The sequence below is a fragment of the Electrona antarctica genome, assembly GCF_951216825.1.
Source record: "Electrona antarctica genome assembly, chromosome: 4".
Lineage (NCBI taxonomy): Eukaryota > Metazoa > Chordata > Actinopteri > Myctophiformes > Myctophidae > Electrona > Electrona antarctica.
Genome location: NC_136809.1, coordinates 45,433,945 through 45,441,898, shown reverse-complemented (window position 1 = coordinate 45,441,898; position 7,954 = coordinate 45,433,945).

The window sequence follows — 7,954 nt, the reverse complement described above, 5'->3', positions numbered from 1 at the left end:
GGAGACCTCCTCTACAACACCACACTGTCCGCTAAGCAGCAGAGGTGTAAAACAAAAATTGGCACCAGGTCACAGGTCAAAACACTTCAAAGAAAATCACATTTCCAGACTACAGTGGACTAAAGTGGACGCTGGACAAAAATCCCTGCTATGTTTCGACTAGTGTGACATACGCACGCGTCCGGGGAGACCTCCTCTACAACACCACACTGTCCGCTAAGTAGCAGAGTTGTAAAACAAAAATTGGCACCAGGTCACAGGTCAAAAAACTTAAAAAAAACTTCCCATTTCCAGACTACAGTGGACTAAGGTGGACGCTGGACAAAAATCCCTGCTATGTTTCGACTAGTGTGACATACGCACGCGTCCGGGGAGACCTCCTCTACAACACCACACTGTCCGCTAAGCAGCAGACGTGTAAAACAAAAATTGGCACCAGGTCACAGGTCAAAAATGTCAAAAAACTTCCCATTTCCAGACTACAGTGGACTAAGGTGGACGCTGGACAAAAATCCCTGCTATGTTTCGACTAGTGTGACATACGCACGCGTCCGGGGAGACCTCCTCTACAACACCACACTGTCCGCTAAGCAGCAGAGGTGTAAAACAAAAATTGGCACCAGGTCACAGGTCAAAAATGTCAAAAAACTTCCCATTTCCAGACTACAGATTGATTGATTGATTGAAAAATGTATTAACAGTTTGCAGAATTACAGTACATTTCAAGCACAAACTCAATACAAAGGCTGTTAACTGTGAGTGGACGACCCAATTAAGCATTACACTTGTTTCCAATAGGGTCCACAATGTTCAATTCATCAAAAACATTTAGAGACGTACAAATAGACACTTCTATATAGACAAAGGACAGAACAGGAATTCATCATAAAGGAGGTAAAAAGGGAAAAGAAACAAATATACAGTGAGGGAAAAAAAGGGGTGGGCGGTGGGGGGGATTCACGTTCAGCTCCGTTCATTTGTTTGTTTTCCTTGGAGGAGCTGCGTTGGGTCCCCAAGTCGGCTCCGTGGCCGTACCTTGAGTTGGCTGTGTGGCCGTGACCATCTCTTGTGTTGTCCTTGCGTTGGGTCCCCAAGTCGGCTCAGTGGCCATACCTTGAGTTGGCTGTGTGGCCGCGACCGTCTCTTGTGTTGTCCTTGCGTCCGTGTTTGAGGGATTCCGATTTTACAGGGGCCAGTTTCGAATTGCAGCCGTCCGTAGGTGCCCTTTGAGAGCGGTTTTGAAGGAGTCAAGGGATTCGCATGTCTTAATGACTGTGGACTAAAGTGGACGCTGGACAAAAATCCCTGCTATGTTTCGACTAGTGTGACATACGCACGTGTGTACCTCTGACCTCGCTGTATGGCATGCAATTATTTTTTTACACCTCTGCTGCTTAGCGGACAGTGTGGTGTTGTAGAGGAGGTCTCCCCGGACACGTGCATATGTCACACTAGTCGAAACATAGCAGAGATTTTTGTCCAGTGTCCACTTTAGTCCACTGTAGTCTGGAAATGGGAAGTTTTTTTAAGTTATTTTACATCTGACCTGGTGCCAATTTTTGTTTTACACCTCTGCTGCTTAGCGGACAGTGTGGTGTTGTAGAGGAGGTCTCCCTGGACGCGTGTGTATGTCACACTAGTCGAAACATAGCAGGGATTTTTGTCCAGCGTCCACTTTAGTCCACTGTAGTCTGGAAATGGGATTTTATTTTACCTCTGACCTCGCTGTATGGCATGCAATTATTTTTTTTACACCTCTGCTGCTTAGCGGACAGTGTGGTGTTGTAGAGGAGGTCTCCCCGGACGCGTGCGTATGTCACACTAGTCGAAACATAGCAGGGATTTTTGTCCAGCGTCCACTTTAGTCCACTGTAGTCTGGAAATGGGAAGTTTCTTTACCTCTGACCTGGTGCCAATTTTTGTTTTACACCTCTGCTGCTTAGCGGACAGTGTGGTGTTGTAGAGGAGGTCTCCCCGGACGCGTGCGTATGTCACACTAGTCGAAACATAGCAGGGATTTTTGTCCAGCGTCCACTTTAGTCCACTGTAGTCTGGAAATGGGAAGTTTTTTGAAGTTTTTTTACCTCTGACCTGGTGCCAATTTTTGTTTTACACCTCTGCTGCTTAGCGGAGGGTGTGGTGTTGTAGAGGAGGTCTCCCCGGACGCGTGCATATGTCACACTAGTCGAAACATAGCAGAGATTTTTGTCCAGTGTCCACTTTAGTCCACTGTAGTCTGGAAATGGGAAGTTTTTTGAAGTGTTTTTACCTCTGACCTGGTGCCAATTTTTGTTTTACACCTCTGCTGCTTAGCGGAGGGTGTGGTGTTGTAGAGGAGGTCTCCCCGGACGCGTGCATATGTCACACTAGTCGAAACATAGCAGAGATTTTTGTCCAGTGTCCACTTTAGTCCACTGTAGTCTGGAAATGGGAAGTTTTTTGAAGTTTTTTGACATCTGACCTGGTGCCAATTTTTGTTTTACACCTCTGCTGCTTAGCGGACAGTGTGGTGTTGTAGAGGAGGTCTCCCCGGACGCGTGTGTATGTCACACTAGTCGAAACATAGCAGGGATTTTTGTCCAGCGTCCACTTTAGTCCACTGTAGTCTGGAAATGGGATGTTTTTTTACCTCTGACCTCGCTGTATGGCATGCAATTATTTGTTTTACACCTCTGCTGCTTAGCAGACGGTGTGGTGTTGTAGAGGAGGTCTCCCCGGACATGTGCATATGTCACACTAGTCGATACATAGAAGGGATTTTTGTCCAGCATCCACTTTATTAAGTCCATGCACTCCAGTGAATGGACTTGGTCACTCCAGTGCATGGACTTGGGCATTTATCCATTTAGATAACTTTTTTACGTTATTTAATTACTTATTTTTACACAGAAACATAATGTGTGTCTTCACAATAACTGTAATGTAATAATAATACCAATACTAATAATGTAATGTAATAATTATTTAATTAATGACGCTTTTATTCTGAAAGCAACCGGATGTCTTAAATTTGCTAGCTCTCAAACAGGAAGTTCTAGATTTGCCAAAAAGACGGAGCCGGACATCTAGGACAAATAAAGGGGGACATCAGCTCTAGCATCAGCTCAGGAAACTTCTTCTTCTTCTATCGGGTTTCATGGCGGTTGGCAAACCTGAATGGTGCATTACCGCCACCTAGTGTGGAATTAAGTTCCCACCTATACTGTACATTAACTGCTGAGTTTCAGCATCAGTGCAATACAGTGCCCCACCCAATATAGCCCCTTCACCCCATTGTCCATTTATGCCTCAGACATGTCTGGGCCGGCGCAAACTCCTCCCTCAGTATGTCATCCAGATCTTCCCCAGTAATTTCACCAATGTCTAAGAATCGCCTAGCTGCCTCCAACGAGTCCAACACCATCTTTATTCTCTCAGATTAGATTTTCTTTCTATTTCCACCACATAGTTTATCACCATTGCGATGAATGCAAGAAACCGAAGAAACCTCTTAATATCGAAGCAGACTTGTCCAGCTTTATTTCTTTTTCCCTCGGATTCCTTTTGCACCATGTCCTTGTCATTCCCTTCCAGACTCTTCACAGCTTCCGCATATGTCATATTATTTTCTTTCCTGATCCTATTCACCTTGACTTGCTTCTTTCCTTTTGGGCACTCTGCAGACCCTGCATAATGGCTTCCATTACAATGTGCGCATTTAACTGGCACTTGCTCCTCTTCACATTTCCCAAAACAGTTTTCTTTTCCACACCTTCCACATTTCCAGTCTCTTCTGCACACTGCAGCCACATGCCCATATTCCTGGCAACAGAAACACATCAAAGGTGCAGCCTCGAATGACTGACTCTATAACTGACATATTCAATGAAAATCCTGTCTCATCATCGAACTCATCATCGAATGTAACACAGACCGACTCGCTAATTTCCTTCATTCCGTCCCTGAATCTCGACATCCTCCTGGCTTCGTAGTTCGTACACATCATTAGACTCCATAATCGCATCCATATCAACAGACAGTGGAACGCCACTAATCACTCCTTTCTTCCTTGGTCTGTCACTCATCCGCAAACATGTTACCTCGTTCTCGTTGTACCACTTGCACTTAAGTTCAAAACATCCTTCATCTGCTGCTTGTCCCTGCACTTTATGATGACCATCCCAGACCTTGTTACCCACAACGATCTTATCTCTCCTACTTTGTTTGTTATAAACTTGCTCATTGCATGAGGGTCGCTAAACAAGCCGTTTGTCTTGGACACGTCACGCATTTCAAATATCTCTCCTCAGAACCATCTTCACCAGTTGAGCTATATGTCTCAGTTTTCCTTTTCCTTTTGTTTTCATAGCCTACTCTCTTTTCCTTCTCTGTTTGAGATTTGCGGTCTGACTTATTTTTCACATCATTTGAAGTGGTTATTTTTTCACAATTAATGTATAGCACCTTGTAACTCTTGTTCAGAGAAGTAACTCTTGCCAACTACTGTACACGGCATGGCATGCACTTGTGCTTGCTTGTAGAACCACTGTTTTACAAAGTCTGCACCTATAAAAACATAGAAATGGGATCACCAAAAGGACAGATTGTCATTTTCATGTTTTTATTTAACAGTAAACACCCCCACATACACTGCACAGACAGGGCATTTTCCATCTCCTCCCTCAGAGGAGCCACTGCTATAACAAACTAGGTTCCAGAAACAGTTTTGACACAATTTTGGAAATATTCAAATTTCCCCTTCACAAGATTAGTAATCAGTATCGGCCGATTGGTCCCAAAAAACCTGATCGGAGCACCTCTACAACAAACTACATCTCTGCTTTGAAGAACTCAACTGTGGAAACCATTCGACTCCACAGGAAGAACATACATACATAGTACAGTACCAAAACAATATTTGACTTTTGACCACAACGAACTCTGACTCCATCAGCCTGTGTCTGTCTGTGTGTGTGCGTGCCTGTCTGTCTCTGTCTTAGGGTGTCTGTCTGTGGGTGTGCGTGTCTGTCTGTCTCTGTCTGTCTTAGGGTGTCTGTCTGTGGGTGTGCGTGTCTGTCTCTGAGTGTGATTGTTTGTCTCTGTCTGTCGGTGTGCATGTCTGTCTGTCTGTCAGCCTGGGCACACTTGAACTTCCATGCGCGGACAGAAGAAGCGGCCTTTTGCGTCATTTCCGTTTTTTTAGACAGCTGGTGGATGGAAATGAAGCTCAGATGAGGAGATATGAGAATAGTCAGGTGGTTGTCTGAGCCTAGTGTTTTGGGGCATCACAACATGACAGTGGGACTTGATTGATTGAATTTCATTATTAACAGTATGCAGAATGGGTACATTTACCCGCCTGTTTAGTCTCTGTCACCATGACACAGTTTTCCCAGGGAGGAGGAACCTACCAAACGATTCCCATGTCCTATGACTTCTCACTCATCTCATGGTACGATTCGAATCATGATACTAGGCTCACAATACCATTTTTTTATTCCAAAATAAATGTCCAGAGAAATGAAACAGTGAAACTGATTGGTTCTACGCATGGCGCCGCCTCCGCCGCCGAGCAAGAGACCTGATGATGATGATGAGACAAATGACCGAAAAATCCTTTAGAAATATTATTTCTCTTACACAAATCCAGTATTTATTTCTCTATTATGATTCAGATTTTACGGGGGCCAGTTTCGAATTGCAGCCATCCGTAGGTGCCCTTTGAGAGCGGTTTTGAAGGAGTCAAGGGATTCGCATGTCTTAATGACTGTTGGTAGGGCGTTCCACATTTTGGTGGCATAGGAGCGAAAAGAATTTAGTCCCTTGTTTGTGCCGAATCTGGGTTGTACATGGTTCGTTGCACTCCCTCTGGTGTTGTGGGTGTGGACTTCGTTAACATTAAGGAAGTATCTAGACAGGTACATGGGTATCTTGGTGGAGTATCGAATCTTGTGGACCAGACCCATTGCAAGATGCTGTACTCTGTCGCCGACCCTAAGCCATGCCAGTCTGTCAAAGTGGGCAGGGGTGAGGTGGGTTCGGGGGGTGAGGCCAAGTAGGAGCCTGACCAGTTTGTTTTGGGAAGTATGGAGCCTAGTTTTAAGGGCCTTTTGAGGTGCTGTGGTACCAGGAGGTGCATGCATAGTCAAAGAAGCCTTGTACGAGGGCTCCTGTTAAGGTCTTCAAGGTGTTTTTGTCGACCAGTGAGGAGATCCTGTAAAGGAATCTTGTTCTTTGGTTGACTTTTTTGATTACGTTGGTGGCCATTTTATCACCGGAAAGATTAGCCTCCAGGATGGAACCTAGGTAGGTAATTTCATCTTTACGTGTGATAACATTGTCACCCACTCTAACCAAGAAGCCATTTGCCTTGCTGAGATTACTATTAGATCCAAAGAGAATGGATTCAGTTTTTCCCAGGTGTAAAGATAGTTTGTTATCAGCGAGCCAGGTGCAGATTCTACCGAGTTCAGAGCTGAGGGCATTTTCAACCTGCAGTTTGTCCCTGTCCGAGACCAGCAGTGCCGAGTCATCTGCGAAACGGAACAAGTTGCAGTCACAAGCTGAAGTCATGTCGTTTACATATATTAGGAACAGTAGTGGCCCTAGTATGCTTCCTTGAGGAACGCCACAGCTCACTGGGAGGGGGGGGGGGGGGGGGGGGGACAGTGTTCCGTTCACTTCCACCATCTGTTCTCTCCCCTCCAGGTAGGATTGCATCCAGCTCACTGATGTGCTATCGAAACCAATTGCTTTTAGCTTGTTAACCAGTATGGAGTGGTTCACGGTGTCAAAAGCCTTTTGGAGATCCAGCATGACCATGCCACAGTATTTGCCAGCATCCACCTCTTGGTTGATGTGGTCGCTCAAATAGAGAAGGCATGTGTCAGTGGAGTGGGATGTTCTGAAGCCAGATTGGAACTCGTACAATAATTTATTAGTGGCAAGATACTTTTCAACCTGTTCATAGACTATTTTTTCCATCACTTTCGAGATGGAGCTTAGAATAGAAATAGGGCGGTAGTTGCCGGGGTCTAATTTACTCCCTTTCTTGTGCAGGGGGGTTACTTTGGCCAGTTTGAAATCTAGGGGGACCTGTCCCTGTTTGATGGAGAGGTTTACTATGTGGGTGATGATTGGAGCTATAGAGATGGCTGAGTCTCTGAGAAATCTGGAGGGAATATTGTCATGGCCAGTGGCCTTGTGGGGTTGGAGGGCACTCAGTTTCTTAAGTACCTCATCAGTTGTTACCATAACTAGTTTAAAATCGTCTTTACAAACACCTAGGATCAGGTGAATCAGGTCCATCAGTGCCCGGTCAGCATGCCACCAATGCAGCTTCTATTCCACAAGTACACCTTAACCACTAACGAGAAGAAATTCTTTTTAAAGTTTCATTATCACCATAATTTGTTTTCCCATGGCAACTTTTATCCACCTCTGTCGATGAATGTTAGAAAATAAACTTTATTTAGTGAGTTTGGGTGGTATAATATATATGTTATGATCTTTGATGAGTTCCCACACTCATCAGAGAAGTAGGGCTTCAGCCCTGTATGAGTTCTCTGGTGACATTTGAGAAGACGTTATATTGAAATTGTATTTAAAGGAAAGCCCCTTGAGATGCATCATCTCGTTTTAGAGGGAGTCCTCGGGCACAACACAATACAATGAATACAATACATAGACAAAACAGTACATGTCAACACACAACGATACACTTACAACATCAAAACATAGAGGCTCTCCAATCCACTCAAAACACTACATCAACGTTGTTGCTGAACAGTTTCCCACACTGGTCACAGTGGTAGGGCTTCTCTCCTGTGTGAATTCTCTGGTATCTTTTAAGACTACCATTTTGTGTTGAACCGTTTCCCACACTGGTCACAGTTGTAGGGCTTCTCTCCTGTGTGGATTATCTGGTGTGTTTTTAGACCACTGTTAACGCTGAACCGTTTCCCACACTGGTCAC